Below are 15,870 nucleotides of genomic sequence, written 5' to 3'. Positions count from 1 at the left end.
AAAGCCAGGAAAGTAGGAAAAACATACACCTGCATTGAGTTCTAGGCCTGTGCAGTAGCAGGGTAGTTGTTAATAAATTGTGCTCTCAGGAAGCAGGACACAGCCCATGCTGCAGGAGGAGTAAGTTACCTCCAGATGTGACCCAGGAGTGTCCCAGGATGCACCAGCAGGAACACAGAGATAATTCAGTTCATTCATGAGCGTAGGTTTGTGTTAAAATATTGTGTGTGAAACTAGACCCAGACAGGTGGAAATAGTTCAAAACACCACCACCACCCGCCATCCCCCACTTCTAAAAATTTTTATTATTTCCTGTGGTATAAAGTGAGTACTAATTCTGGCAGAATGTAGCCAGGATGGCCATGGCGACTGGAGAAAATACCCTTTTTAGGCAGTTTCCATATCAAATACAGAGTATCTGTTTGCTGTCAATGATTTCCCCAGGCTCTGTGTGACACTGAGCTGGCAGGCTGCAGGGTGAGCTTACAGCAGCAGAGGCACAGCCATAGCACAGACTCCTCTGGACCCAATTTGATCCATATGTCAATCCCTCACTGGATTTTGGAACTGCTTTTCTTCCAAAACAGAGGCTCCACAATCCCTCTAGGCAATTTATTTCAGTGCTTTGTTACCTTCAGTGAAAGCTTTTTCCTCATACCAGATTGATTCCTGCTAAACTTGAAGCCTGTTGCTCCTCAGATCCACCAAGGACACGTAGAACAGATTTACCTCTTCTTCTGTCCTGGTCTTTACTGTACTTTTCATTTGCTTTTGGCCTTTTCTTTCTTGAGCAACTTCAATTTGTTTAGATCTTGTTTATTAGACTATTGATCAATCTCACTGGTCTGGATGTTCTTTAATAGGCTATTATCATTTTGGCTGTACAGGACCCAGAACTGGATTATATATAAACTGAGGCCTTGATAGCGTGGAGAAGAGTAGAAGGGCTATTTCATTTGTCTTGTAAGTGATGTATTTGTAGAAAGAATTTGCCTGTTATTTGTAACATATGAGTTTTAATTCCTTATAGCTCCTGAAATTTTTAATGCAGCTGTAATTCCAGGAAAATTCTTTCTTGCCCTACATTTTTGCAGTGATTATCCCAACATAGGGGTAGATGTCTAGCTTTGTTCCTCTTGAATAGAAACCTCGTTTTGTTTGTTTCAGACTCCAACTTTTAAGATTTTTTTTAATTTACATTTTCCCCCCTTTCCCAACTTGGAATTACTTGCAAATATAATAAGAAAATGAATTCATTTGCCATTCATAATGACTGATAGCAGATGTAAGGCAGCCCCCGATAGGGCTCAGATTTGTTGTATCTCCTATTTTGATCATGAATCTTTGACACTACTCTAAGTAGTTTTTCAACTAGTTCTGTATCCACCCTAAGACTTTCATCGAGACAGTGTTTTCTTAGCTTATATACAAGAAAGTGAGATGAAATACTGTAAAAAGCTTTAGAGGAGTAAAGATGTGACACAAAATCTATTGTCGTACTATTGAAGGAAACGAGATTGGTTTGACACCAATTACTCTGAACAGATCCAATCAGGAAACCACTCATTTTCTTGTGATTCTCTGTCTGCTTACCCATTGTTTGGGTTTATTTGTTTCTAAGAACTGCAGCTAAACTGATAGATAGAGACCTAATTCCCCGTTTTCTCATTTTCTGCCCCTTGCAAAGACAGGAAGTGTATTTATCTTGTTTCAGTCATCCTATTCTGAAGAACACTGGGTTGCCAATAACTGCTGACACCCCTGAGGTTTCATTAGCCATGGATGTGTATCAGGCCCAACCAATTTCAAACCCTCTGACTTATCTAAATGTCCTCTAACCTCTCCCTTACCTATTAAAAAATCCAGTCCCATGTCATTGATTTTATCAGTTTCCATACTTTTAGTTAGAATCCAGTTTGGATGATCCCTTTTCTACTTGTTTTTTTCCACATCATCTAAGAAAATATTTACTTAATTCAACAATCTTGTCATCAATGCCATGTTTTTTCCAGGCATATCTGTATACTACCACTTCCTAGAGGTGGCTGTTTTTGTTGCTCAAGGTCATTCTTTCACATGTTCACACACACACAAAAAGCTGCATTCCCCTTATCCTCCTGTTTTGGCAGTCTGGATTACTAACTCTTTACTTTTTTTCCCAGCTAGCACCTTATCCTAGAGTATGAGTTTCAGATGTTCATTTTTTAGGTAGTCTGTTGATTGCAGAAACCAAATACTTCCAGCAATCAAATAATTCCCCTCTTTACAGCTCTCATGCTAGCAGGCCAGATGACCTTCTTCAGAGCACTTGGAAAAGTCACATGCAAACTGCAGGCCACTGCACCCTGGCTGCAAGCCTGTTGTGTGCCCACTGCTCTTCTGAGAGGCACAGATGCAGTCAGGCATCTCATGCTTTTCTTCTTCATGCCTGATGACTCTTACAGTGACAGCTGCAGAGGCAGGAGAAGGAAACCTCAGTGGAAGAGAAATGGTAGGGTTAAAAACATCCCTCCCTCCCCCAATAGCTGTGAATTATTATTCTGTCTGGGAGGTATTTTCCAGACCCTGCACCATGTATTGTTTATTAAGAACGTAAAGCAGGTTTGATTCCAGCAATGTATTTTAGCAACCATAATGGTTATCTTCACTTTGTTTGTTTATCTGTGCAGAGTGGTGGGGTTTTTTTTACTCAAGCCAAAGTGTTTAGATTTACCCATAACTCAGAAGATTTGCATTTCAGCTATGTCATGGTTTAACCCCAGCCAGCAACCAAGCCCTATACCTCTCTCTCACTCCTCCACCAGCAGAATCAGGGAGAGAATCAGAAGGGTAAAAGCTAGAAAACTACTGTGTTGAAATAAAGACAGTTTAAAAGGGAGACCAAAAGTTATGTATACAAGCAAAGCAAAACTGTTGTCCCTCTTCTTTGCTGGTCTTAAATACACCAGGCTTTCCTTACTTCGAAGATAGTACAAAGGCTTTTGTATGTTGGTGTTCATCATAAACATCACAGGAAATAATTTTAAACTCATGATACAATGCTGGAAGTTTCAGTTATTCCAAATTAACTCCCAAATTTTCTAATCAATAGTTTGCCACTGATTTCTTCAAAAGAAAGGTACATTTCAAAACATTCCTTAGCATACAACCAAAGGAGTTGTGCCTGAAAAGTGGGGGGACATTCATTGGATGGGAATAATTTCTAAGTGATCAATCTGTAATTCCATGTGAACAGAATCCCCAAACCTTTAGCTTGAGAAAGGATGTGAGGATTGAGAGCTGTTGAGAGGATGGGATCTGGTTTGTAGGGAAAAGCCTAACACTGACTTATAAACTAAATACACATGAGATCAGGATGGCATTCCATAGCAAGTTATCAGGCTTTCTCTCATTTTCAAATTCTAAATGAAAATGTTTGCTCTTCTAGTAATGTTAACTTACAAAAAATTGTGCCATTCAAGATTTTTGCTTTTAAAAAATAAGGTACAGACAATGTCATTCAGTTATTCTTTATTCCAGACACAAGTCCAAATTTGGAGAAGTATATCCTACCAGCATAGACCTGTATTTACAGGGACCCACTCAGCTAAAACATATATTTTACTGTTTTTTCAGTGAAAGCCTGGCTTTCACCCAGATACATTCAGCTTAAATGTTCCTAGATAATGGGACTAAAGCATCTGTTGGTGTTAATGATGATTTGCTGCAAGCTCTGGTGACTGTCATCCCTTCTAATAATAAGTGAATTACTTATTAGTCCAAGAATTAATTAAAACAAAGAGGTGGTTCTTACAATAGAATTGATTCCAGCTACTCATCTTGCCAAGATCTGTAATACATGCAGTATTGAGACAAAATCAGGTCTTAAGTGAGGGAAAAAAAGTCTAAAAACTTGGATTTTAGACTTGATATTTGTTTAGTCATTTAAAATTTGTGTAACATAAACATAAAAATTGGGATTATGAAAGCAGACAAGGGAATTCATCCATGTCAGTTCTATGTATTTTAATGAGATGGTAACTAGACCCTAACTCATGATGTCTTGGCAGGGTTCAGTATCTGTGTATAGAGTACTCCAAGGATTTTGTCGTGCTTGCTATAAGCACCATGAATTAATTGGAAGTTTGCTGTATTTAATGCAAAACTTGAGCCATTTGGCTGAATTCTTTCTTTTAGGTTTGTATGGTTTGGTTTTCTTTGGTGCAGATACGATGAAAATTGCAATGCTGTCTGTAAGACCAGTGGGGAATATATCAGTCACACACCTCTGTTTTCACTGCCTTTTAGCTGGGGACAGGGAGGCTCATCCTGAGATTTGAAAGAGAAATGGCCATGCACCAGCACCCAGCCTGGGAATTGTACAGCACTGCAACTCCCCTTGTGTTCTGCTTTCCACACCCAGGGAGTCTGGTAACAGTTTCAGAGTTTGACCCAGAGACACTCCTTGAACATTTCAGAAGCAGAAAAAACTATGATTTGTAAATTAATGTACTTTTTTTTAGATACAAATATCTAATAAATAATTTTCATAAATTACTGTTGCCCACTAGTCAAAGAAATAAGCCATTTTAGGCAACCTGTTGTAACTATTTGTAGCACAGAAAACACACAGATGCCTCCTTTTAGATCCAAGTTTTCTAACAGCCTGATTTGTAAAGAAGATTTGTGTATTCACACAGTCCTAGTATTTTGGCTTGCAGGAAATGCAGTCATCAAACTGCGAATAGTTTCCCACACTTTCATGCTTCATTTCCAGGGAAAGACTCATGTGTGAATGACTTGAGGGGAAGGAGCTGCTGAGACATATAAATACCTCTGTTACAACACTGCTGCGATCCTGTGTCTCAGTGCAGTTCTGCTGTGAGCGCTGGTGGTTTCTGCAGGAAACAAATCTAAACAGGATACGCACAAAGCTGTGCAGGTAGTAACAGAGCCTCCTGTGTGGAGTGAAGGTTACACGTGAGGAGAGGTATGGTAAGTGTGTGTGCTCCCCTAATGTCATTAAAAGTAACTAAGGCTAATCTGGCTTCCCACCTGAGGGCTTTGCAAGCGCTGTACAGGAATGTCTGTATCTGAAAGTGTGTGATTCACACACAGCTGGAGAGGTGCTGCTCTTTAATGAGAGCAGCTTTGGTTGGCTGTGTACTTACTGCTGTAATGATACATTGATATGTCATTATCTGCTGTCATAATAGGGTGTCTTCTCCCTTGCACTGTCTGTAGGTTTCATGTGTTTCAGGGATGAATTGTGATCAGGAGGGAAGCATTGTGTTGGGGTTTAAAGTGTGGAATTGGTGTTGGATCTTTTCAGTTAAAATATTTATGCAGCAGAATGGTCAAACCCCTTTATAAATTTGACACCTTTAAATAACTAGTTTTAGCCAAAAATAAATTACTGAAAGTGACATATACACAACACATTTCATTTGAGCTCCTATTAGAAGTTAAGGTAGTTCACAGATTAGTAAGAGTTGAGTCTTGGCAGGTGCTGAGGAAACCATGAGCTAAATTTGGGGAGCCTGAGAAGAAACTTCCAGCCCGAAAGGCTGGAGCACTAGTCTGGTTTGGGGGTAAAATTCCTTCCTTTTGAAGTGAGATTTGAGTGTGTGTTCCCCTTTCCCAGGAGAATGTATCTCCTCCCAAGAGGTACTCTGGTCCAGGTCTCTTTCAGTATCATTGGTTAGGTTCAACATGTAATAGAGACAATTTTAATACTCACAAAGCCAAAGAGCAAAAGGTACCTTTGGCAAGAGACTCCAAGGATAACTTGGCTTTAGAAACCTGAGGCACAGGGAAGCTGTTTAAACTTGGGTTTGTGTGTTGATGAAAGACAGGATTCCTGGTCCCCAAACTTTGAAGAGGAACTCCAGGAAGGGCTTCATGGCAGTAAACACCTGTTGGAGGGAAGTCCCTGTGTTACAGGATCTTTCCACAGGGCGTTCCCACCACCCTCCTGCTGCCTACACAGAGTGCAGCTGCTCCAAAGACTCCGGAGGGCCCCGTGCTGTGGAAAGCTCGGCCCGTGGTTAGGGTGGGAGTTCCTTTAAGTACCTACTTACTAAATATAAGCCGTGTTTAATCCTGCTCCTTGCCATCACTAAAGTGATATCTAAAAATGCTTTGCATTGGGATTTTCCTGCCATTTGAGCTGTTTTACATGAAAGCCTGTGATTACAGAACGATAATGTTTTGACACAGTGATAAAAGCCAGGGAATTCACCATCAGTGGTGGTGTTTCTCTTTCTCTTGCCTTCACTGCTTGACAGTTCTTGTGTAGGCAGTAATTGAGTAGAAATGACAATAGCAGTTATAACCTTCTGCTTTGGTACACATTTTAGCATTCCTTCAAGGAAAAATGTCCATTAAGAGTAAATATTTGTATGTGAGTGATATGTGTTACAGAATCGTACAGCTTGGAGAATCTGCTGTAAGTATCAACATCAATATAGGTGAGATTAGGGTTTTTAATTTCTCTTGCAGGTTTTGCCATAAAAGAAGTATAATGAATTTCTTCTCTCTTCTTCCCTAGTGTCATGCTTTTCCTGTTACAATAATTGCTCAGAAAACTGAAGTTTAGATAATGTTCTTTACACAATTACTATCAATTGATTAAATAGGCCATTTTGGCATTGAATTTTTCCCCCAAAAAAGCCATTGAGTATTTGTCTATGGTTCATTACTGTTTGCAATTAGCTGGGTGGGAAAAGAAATAGAAAATGCTGATTTATGTTTCATGAATGACAGCTCCCTATTTCTGGTTGCTCCATATTTGTGGTTTAAATCCTGGTTTATTAATTATAAGTAGAATTTCTCTCTTTGATCATTGATACAATCACAGAATACTGAATATTTAAAGATAGTTTTCAGTTAATGTCTAGCACATGTGCTGTATCACAAGTCAAAGCATCACCTTAAAAGATCTATGCTCAGTGAATAAGTACAAAAGATGCTCACTGTCCTGTTTGGAGTGAATGTACTGTTGGTGAAGGTGACAGGTTTAATACTGATTTGGACCGATCAACTGTCAGAACAGACTATGAAATGTCTCCTAAAATAGCTGCTGACGAAATTCAAACAAAATTATTTTTTAAAATTATCCATCTTAGTAGCCAGACCTGAAAAGGAATATCCTGGTTTTCTGAAGTCCTGGACTTTTCTGAAATTGTCTGGATTTTGGTACCTCTTAAAGTCAAGTTATTTCATTAAAACAATTAGTTTTGACTTACTACCTAATTAAGGGAAAAACAATACCACTCAAAACCAACAAACAAAACCAAAAAATCAACTCCAACTTTCAACACCAGACAGCGTCAGCTCCTTTTAGTTTTTTGGTGGTTTCTGAGGATCTGCTTAATGTGACAGCTGCTTGGTTTCCCAAACTGTCAGCATTTTGTCCCAGTTCATGCATAGCAGCTGAATTTAAAGAGAAAACTGTGTTTGGGATAAGGGACAACAGTTCCTCCCTCCATGTAGTGTTTTTCTGTTCTGTGTGCTCAGCGAAGCCTTGCATTCAGAGGCAGTTCCTTTCCCAGGATTGGGGCACGAGCCCAGCCCAGCCCAGCCCAGCTCAGCCCGGGCCCGAGTGGCGGCAGCGCTGCTGGAGGGAGCGGGAGGGGAGGGTCGGGGCAGGGCAGGGCAGGGCAGAGCAGAGGAGAGGAGAGGAGAGGTGCCGGCACCGCCTGCAGGAGCCGGGCAGGGCCAGCAGCATCCGCAGGGCCGGGACAGGGCCGGGACAGGGCCGGGGCAGGGCCGGGGCAGGGCCGGGGCAGGGCCGGGGCAGGGCCGGGGCAGGGCCGGGGCAGGGCCGCCCGGCAGCGCCTGGACCCGCACCTGCACCGAGCGCTCCCTCACCGTCAGCCCCAGCGCCGCTCACCTCCAGCTTCAGCTGCCGCCGGCAGAGCCGTGCGGAGGTGGGAGCCTGTTAGTTCCCGTAACTCAGCCCACCTGTTCGGAGTTTAGTTGCAGCTGGTTCCATTAAACCTGGTAGATATATTCCAGGGTAATGGGCACCTGAGTTTGTAGCACGTCTCGATGTGTTCTGGGGGTATATCTATTTCTTTGCTGAATGGTAGCTAATATTTGCTAAACATTTGCTTATATACTGTTAGTCTTACTTTTGGGGTCCATTCACTATGCAGCATTTCTGCTTGGGAAAAGTGTGTTTGTGTGAAACGTGGCCCTTTTGAGGAGCGGTACTTGCTGCTGGGTGAGCACCTGAGCTGAGTGCTGGTGGACGGAGGGCTGGATACCAGGTCAGAATCCTTGAATAGTGTGGAGGAATACTTATATGCAGTACACCTGTCTCAGGTATGTTTGTCTTGTTTATTCTCAAGTAAAACTGTTTATTTAATAGTCTATTTCTACAGATATCTTCAGGCTAAAAATTTTAATGTGTGACTTCAAAACCTTTTTGTTTTTTGAATGATATTGAGTGCTTCTGAAACAGTTTTTTGTAAATTGTTTTTTCTTTATTGCTTATTTAGTTGTAAATAGACTTTCTAATTGTTTTAGTCTAGCAAAATCTTGAGTTCCTTGCCAAGGAGTTTCTGTAGCTGCACAGGTGGATCAGGCTTGCAGAGAGCAGGAGTGCTCTGGAGCTGAGCTAAATGCATTGCTTAGTTTTGACTTCAGGCAAAATCCTGGTGAACAGTAGAATAAATATTAGCAGCCTGCTGAGTGCAGTATGGGAGGTCAGCTTGTTCTGTTCCCAAAGAATATAGCAGGAGATAAAGGCAGGGGAGCAAAGCAGTATGAACTGAGTCATAAACTTAGTTGTGTGGTTGTCTCTTGTGAAAGTAAACAGTAACTTGTTTAGGGAAAAGTTGTACGGTAAAAATATTTTCTTTAATATTTTCTTAATCCTTAGAATTCTTAGCTTTTGTAAAATTAGGTACATATTATGTACGAGAGAGGATTTGGAGTAGACTAGAACAAGTTCCTATCCTTGCTCTGTTTCTGTCTCCTCAAAATCCTTCATGATCCCTCTTCTCTAGATTCTCCAAACCTTGTCTTTATTACATCTCCTATCAGGTTAAACCACAGCTGCCATGTTAGTGCAGTTGAAAGACAGAAAAGAGAGCCTTCATTAACAATGTTCAAACTGAACTGATTCATTTAGATTAAAATAACAGTGAAGATGAAATTACTTGGATTTTTACTTCATTTTCCAGCTTAAATGGCTGCTGCTTGGGAATCGGGGAAATCCCTCTGGCAATGTGGTGAAACAGTTAAAAGCAAATTTGTATGCGTTTTGTTCAGCCTAACAGTCTGGAGGTTTAGAAGGTAAGAAGTACTTCTCAGCATGAATGAACTGTGAAATGTATTAGAGAATGATGCTTTTGATGAGAAGTTACATTAAAAAAATCCACCCAAACTTCCATTTTAAAATATATTACAATGTCTATTCCTGCAGAGAAGTCTTGTTTTTTGAATTTCAGACTGTTGTATCGAACACACTTTTAAAAGATATTTTAATGACAGTTTACATCTGAACCCTCCCCTCCAACTGTGTAGGGGAAAATAATCTATTCTTGAGTTTTCCTTGCTGAAGATATAATAACCCTTGAATATTCTAGGCCAAATGCCTTCCCAGAGTGATGCAAGGTTTTGGCTCTTAGAGGTTGGTCTGAGCTGAGGAAAGCTTTCCTGCAGATGGCATTTCAAACACTGCAGTGGAGTGTCACCAAGCAAACTTATTTCTTGGTTCCTCGGAGGGTGATAAGTGCTCCTTATTGTCCAGAGATGAATATAACACCATTTTTCTAGCCAAGGTGCATGTGACACAGACACTGTAGGTAGCTGGACTACTGCCTATGTGTGTTTTCATGAATCTAAAAAGCATTTGTTCTAGGAAGTGTGTGAAGTAAGTTGTATCAGGAAATTAATTGAAATTCTGGTAAATTATATGCAAACATAACCAAAAATGGTTCTCTTGAGGCACTGAGAGAGACTGATAAAATTCGACTGACCATCATGAATGAAGGTCACAAAATGTAAGTTGTCAAGTCTAATACCTTTTATAAGCTTAGTGCCATTTAAGTATAATAGAAAATGAAATAATTCAGCTTTCACAAACATACAGTAGAACTCCTCTGAGTGTACTGTGGTCCAGACATGTTGTCAGGAATCCTTTAAAAAATATAAACCATAACGAAAAGGAAATTAACAAAAAGAAATAAACCCCAAGACAAGTGATGCAAATGGAAACGTTATTCACCCTGACCAGGGTTATTAAACTTTTTATCTCACTTAATGAGTTTTCTCACTTTTATGCTTCCAATTCTGTCCCCCATCCTGCTGAGGGGGAGCAAGGGAGCAGCCTCATGGGGCTGAGCTGCTGGCTGCAATTAAGCCATGACAGCAGGTGACAGCCAGCTTGATCAATTCAAAACTTAGCATTTTCACTTTTGTCATGTGGAGTGCCTCTCAGAGCACACTTAGGATGCTGGGAAAGCAGCGCCTAAAATTTTCTAGTGTGTCTTGTAGTTGAGCTGGGAAATGCACTGCATGCATCAATGCTCATTACATATTGCCCAGGATGAGAGCAGAAAACCCATGCTTGTGGTCTTCACCTGGCAGAAGTGCTTCGCTCTGGAGCATGAATTTCATTGATCACTCTTTATACACTGCCCTTCCTGAGGGCTGTGATGAACGTGTGTGCACTGAGCCTGGCTCATGGTTGCTGGGTGCTAGTTGGGTGGTCCATGGGAACTGCTGGTTTCTGTTCCTACAGCAATTAACCAAAATACACTGTGATGCAGCAATGTAGTATCAGAAAAGCTGTGAAGGAAAACACAGTTTTCAGTGAAGGAAGAGGGGAAGGAAAATGACCAAATCCCATCAATGTTCTGTGCAGTGCAGGGGGGATTGATTTCAGTGACCTGACAGCTGTCTTAAAATCTGTCCTATATTTGCTTTAGTAAACATCTTTTTTTTTTTTTTTAAAGAAATGGCTTCATCTGAATGAAAGTAGCAAAACCTCTTCTACGTATAATGTACCAGATTGCTTAGTGACAGCAGGTATAGACATCTCAGAGGGGAAACGTAAGAGCAGGGATAGTGCAGGTAGCAGCTCTGGCTGGAGATGCAGCACAGGTGTGCTCTTTGTGCCTGCTCTGAGGATAAATAAAAGACTTTTAATCTGTAGAGCTTTTACTTTTTTTTTTTCTTAGCAGTTCCCTCAAAGGACGCAAGTTTCTTTAATGTATGTTTTATACAAACTTGATTTAGAAGGCAAATCAAAGGTTACTCTGCTGTAGCAATGGATGGAAACATTCCAAAATCCCAATTCATCTGCTGTCAGAAGTAGCAAACAACCTAATTTCTCATTTCAGTGCCATCAAATAATTCAGCATTCAAATTAATCATAGACCTCAGGGAAATAAATAATACAATTATGCATGAAATAAATCATCGTTTCTGTTCAAATGACCCTCCTCATTTCTAGTATATTCTGATTCAGCAAATCTTCAACATGAAATTAGCCTGCCCAGGAAGGTTGCTTACAGCAATGCATTGATGGCAAAAGTGTAGTACCTGTGTCCTCAGAGATGAACCAATGTTCTTGCTTGGTTTTTCCTTTATAACATAGATAACAAAGAACTGCGGAAGGATCATGTAGCTAGTAAAGAACTGAAGCATCTAAAAATAAAGAAGCATCTAAGTTCAGGTCTGCAGGTCCAAGATGTGCAACTGACAGCTGAGATCTACAGAGAGAAACAGAAAGTTCCTGTTCCATCAGTTTGAAGCTGGAGCTATGGAATTTTACCATAAAAATTCAAGTGTAGAACAGCTTGATGAGGTAAAGGGTCAGAAAAGAGATCACTCAAACTGTTGCTCCAGCATTTCATTATAGCTGCTGTGACCATATAACCAGTACTTAGTAGATGAAAGCTTTTAATTATACTCATGTCTCCACACCTGCTGGCTATTATAGCATCTTGTCTCATTTGGGGTTTGGTGCCTTTCTTGTGGCAAACTGAAGTCCATTCTCATTTACTGAAGGTTTTAGCAATAGTTCTGTATAGTATGAAGATCAGTCCAAGAGTAATGAAGTGTTTTGCATAAATAAGTGGTTGTCAGAATTGATGTTTGTTTGAGCTGCTTGGGGACAAAAGTGACTTGTCCCGTGTTGCTTGTGAGGTGAGTGGGCAAACTGGGAGCAAAACCTGTATCTGATACCTGGATCAGTCTTTCTTTTCTCATTTTGTCTCTCATTTATTTTTCCCTCAGCAAAATCCAAACTAAACCTTTTCAATCCGATCCTATTAAGAAATCCAATTAGTGATACAGCTGGCAGGGCACTATTATCGCATTGACTTTTAATCATGCTACTGTGAGAGTGTTTTTCCCGAGCCCTGAGTGTTACAGAATAATTATCTTGAACATGCTGAGGCAGAAAACTTTTCTTAAAAAAGAAAAACTCTTCAAAGTATTTTGTATTTACTAGCTGCTTATTAGATGTGGTAAGAAAAAGAAATAAGCGAGCTATCCAGACTGGACAGGTGAGCTTAATGTTGACTTATTTGCAGCAGTCCTCCATGAGTGGAACAGAATGTCTTGTGTAAGAAAGTGCAAGCTGACTAATAAAATTAGCTGAAGGACTCCAAAATTGAGCCTCCTTTATAAAAGGACGGACCACAGCTTTCAGGGATCTCTGAAGGCTTGTGCAATTGCTTCTTATGGCTGTATCTTAGTTATGAAATGCTTTCTTTTTAATTAAACCATAATTTTTCTAGTAAATGCCACTTTTACTTAGGTTTTAAGTAGGGAAAAAAACTAACGTTGTGCATTGCTGCACATTCAGAGTATACCAAGTGAATAATAAAGAACTGTACAAACAGTGTCAAACCTTGTGAGTGTTCCTTCATTAGCCCTTCCCCAGACCTCATTCCTACACTTGGGTTTTGCCCATGCTGTAGTTGTCATGGCTATAATATCTATTAACACTGCTGGGATGAAATAAGTAAGCAAAATTTTCATCTCAAGTCCTCTGTAAAATAGGAGTTGGGAAGAATAGAATCGACTGGGGAGGTGGGGGGATAGGGGGAAAAGTCCTTCCTTTAAGAGTGAACCTGTCTTGCGGAGCACAGCAGAGTCCGAGGAATGCAAGGGCTGTTCTGTCCGTGCTGCCTCTGCTGCCGCTGTGACTGAGTGTCCTGCCTGCTCTGCCGAGCCTGCTGAGGGAGGAGCTGCCTTGCAGACTGGAGATTTTCACTTTTTAACAATTTAAGTATATATTTTGTCCCACAATAGTTCCTTTTTGTAAGACAGTAGAAGTTATTTCCTTTTAAGGGGTAGAGAATGGAATTAATATATTGAATCACCAGAAACTTGAAACAGATTCCCTTAGATTGATGGGCTCATCAGGCAAAACAAGGGGCTACCATGAGCCTGTGCTTGTCTCCTCAACAGAAGCAAAAGGACACAAAGCCACTTCTGCCCTTACAATTCACTTCCCCCATCCAAACTGCCTAGACTTAGCTACAAAATTTAGCTTTTCTTGATGCTACAAATGCATTGACCAGTGTGGGCTATGACTCTCTGAGGACAGGGAAGGTGGGGCAGCAAAAACCACTTGTATACAAGACTTAAGAATCTAAATGAGGGGCAGGGGGAGGTGAGAAAATATTGGTGCTTTGGCAAAATTTGTTGCTCTGAAATACTAATTTTCTTTGACTTTTTTTCATTATTTCTGCTGCCTTTTTAAGTGAAGGGCTCTCTTCCCAGCCCCAAAACCCTGCTCTGGGCTTTTCTTGTAGGTAATGAAAAGTTGGTGGAGGGTTTTGTAGTTATCTGGAAGAATACCATGCCAATTTTCAGAAAACTGTTGTCATTACATGATTATATAAACTGTGTAGCTTTTCTGCTATTTTTTTAAGTTTGATTCACTTACTGAATTACTACAGTGACACTTAACCTGGTCTTAAGCCAAGGCCTTGAAGAAGGGGCAGTCAATAACTAACTCACGTAAGCACCAGTTAACTATTGGGAGACAGCAAATGTTAGTTCAGACAGAAGATGTTAATTACAAAGCCTGAGAAGCTGAATTCACCCTAATCTTGTCAAGATAGAGGGGACAAGGATCATCTCAGAGAATGCTGAATCATCCCTCAAATGACTACGTATGCCCAGGGAGAAAGGTGAAAAAGTTCACTGCGAGGATGACTACTGGCCTCCATCAGAAAGACCCCCGAGGAAGAGGAGAGGCCTTCCTCAGCGCGACCACCAGGACACACAGCGCATGCGTGGCCCATATGCTAATGACTTCTGAGAAATAATTTGTTTAACCACACCTGTTCCAAGGAATGTGATGAATATTCATAATTTAACCCTTAATGCTGTGTTGTAGAGAGCACCAGGTGTGTGTGTTTGGAGGAGCGATCCCCACACACCTGGCACGCCGAATAAAGCAAATACCCACTTCTCTGACTCTGTCTCTGAAGTGTCTCCTGGCCTGGTTGAGGCACGATTCAGCCTTTTTATTTAATATTATTAAAAGTCCTTAAACTAAAGTATATATAGATAAATTCAGTATAAAACAGTAAACAAGTTCTTTGAAGTTGTGAGCTACGAGTGTGTTTGAGAGATTTACCTTGTTTTTTGTTTTTAAATGAGACATGGAAAATTGATAAAGACATCAAGCTATTTAACTTCAACTTGTTTAGAATTATTTATGTACACTTCCCATACCACTCCATCAAACTGTCTTATGAAGTTGAAGGCAGAACCACTTGCTTTCAAAAAAACCTCCATGATCTTTACCGTGTTTATGAGCATAAATAATGAGTGTCATTGTGCAAGGTAACTCACTAGGTATTGAGGTCAGTAGAAGGTTGCTTGTTGACTCCAGCACATGTTAGGTTAAACACTGGAACAAGTTGATCTTATGGGTTGTGGAGTCTCTGTTGGAAATAGCCCAAGCCTGACTCTGAACTACCCTGCTGTAGTTAACCCAGCTCTGAACAGTGCTTTCCATCATCTTCCTAGCATCAGTTGTTCTGTGATTGTGTAAGGAAAAAAAAGATGTTAATGTCTCAATCTTACACGAGAAGAATGAGGAGATGAAATTGCAAAATTAAGTATTTAACAGAAGAAAGAGAACTTAAAGTGAATGTTATATTTTTCTTAGAATAAATCAGGCTTTTCTGATGTAGTCTGATGAAATAAGAAGTGTAAGGATGACTTCATGATTGTTCTGGCAGGGGGTAAAGGAAGTTTACAAACTTCTGTTATTCTGTGTGCTGCCTATAACGGAGAATGAGATTTGCCCTCTTGGCATGTGATTAGTTTCCATTGGACATGTAGTAGAGATAGACATCCTGGTTTTGACTGTCCTCGTTCATGATAGATTAAATGTTGGCTTTCTCATTACCAGATAATAACTTGGATTTACCATCTGTGAAATAAGACAGTCTTACTCCAGTTGTCACTGGCCGGGGGAGCTCTTCTCTGTCTGCTTTCACAGCTGGATGTAATGCATGTTCTTGCTGATAATGTCAGCAAAGAGATCAAGCACAGAAATATCCTGGCTCAGACTTTGCCAGGTAGTGAGGTTCTTTGCAAAACTTACCAGTGCCATCTTCAACAACATGGAAGATTTATGTTTAGTGCTGTAAAACTTGTAAGGTCAGACATAAGCTAAAGTGTAAGTGTGGTTTATGAGCCCCTCAGAGTTCCTACCCAAGATCTGAAAAGCTGAAAAGATACTGTATCTAAATACCAATGCCTGCTTCCCTTGACGGGGAAGCTGTGTGTTACAGCTCATATCCAAAATGAAGAAATTGCTTGTGGTCCAGTGGTAGCTTGATGACTATCTAGGAAAGGACAGACAATCAGTCTTGCTGTAGTGAGTTGTCAGATTTTTCTCTT

The 15,870-nt window shown here is 40.5% G+C and overlaps 1 protein-coding gene across 17 annotated transcripts in view; it reads left to right on the top strand.

Moving 5' to 3' along the window:
• Positions 1–15,870, top strand: part of KCNIP1 (potassium voltage-gated channel interacting protein 1) — a 291,334-nt gene that overhangs the window by 205,829 nt on the left and 69,635 nt on the right. For 2 of the 17 annotated variants that reach the window (XM_069029341.1, XM_069029344.1), the window contains exon 1: positions 8,011–8,307. The exons of 13 other annotated variants lie outside the window; for them this stretch is intronic. The gene's annotated coding sequence lies outside the window, so the exon portion shown is untranslated. Of the gene's footprint in view, positions 1–8,003; positions 8,308–9,170; positions 9,283–15,870 lie in introns of those variants that run through there. 2 more of the 17 variants (XM_069029343.1, XM_069029342.1) reach the window with 2 other exon arrangements.

The sequence above is a fragment of the Aphelocoma coerulescens genome, chromosome 13 (assembly GCF_041296385.1).
Source record: "Aphelocoma coerulescens isolate FSJ_1873_10779 chromosome 13, UR_Acoe_1.0, whole genome shotgun sequence".
In the NCBI taxonomy this organism is placed as follows: Eukaryota; Metazoa; Chordata; class Aves; order Passeriformes; family Corvidae; genus Aphelocoma; species Aphelocoma coerulescens.
This window is presented reverse-complemented; position numbering and strand designations above follow the sequence as displayed.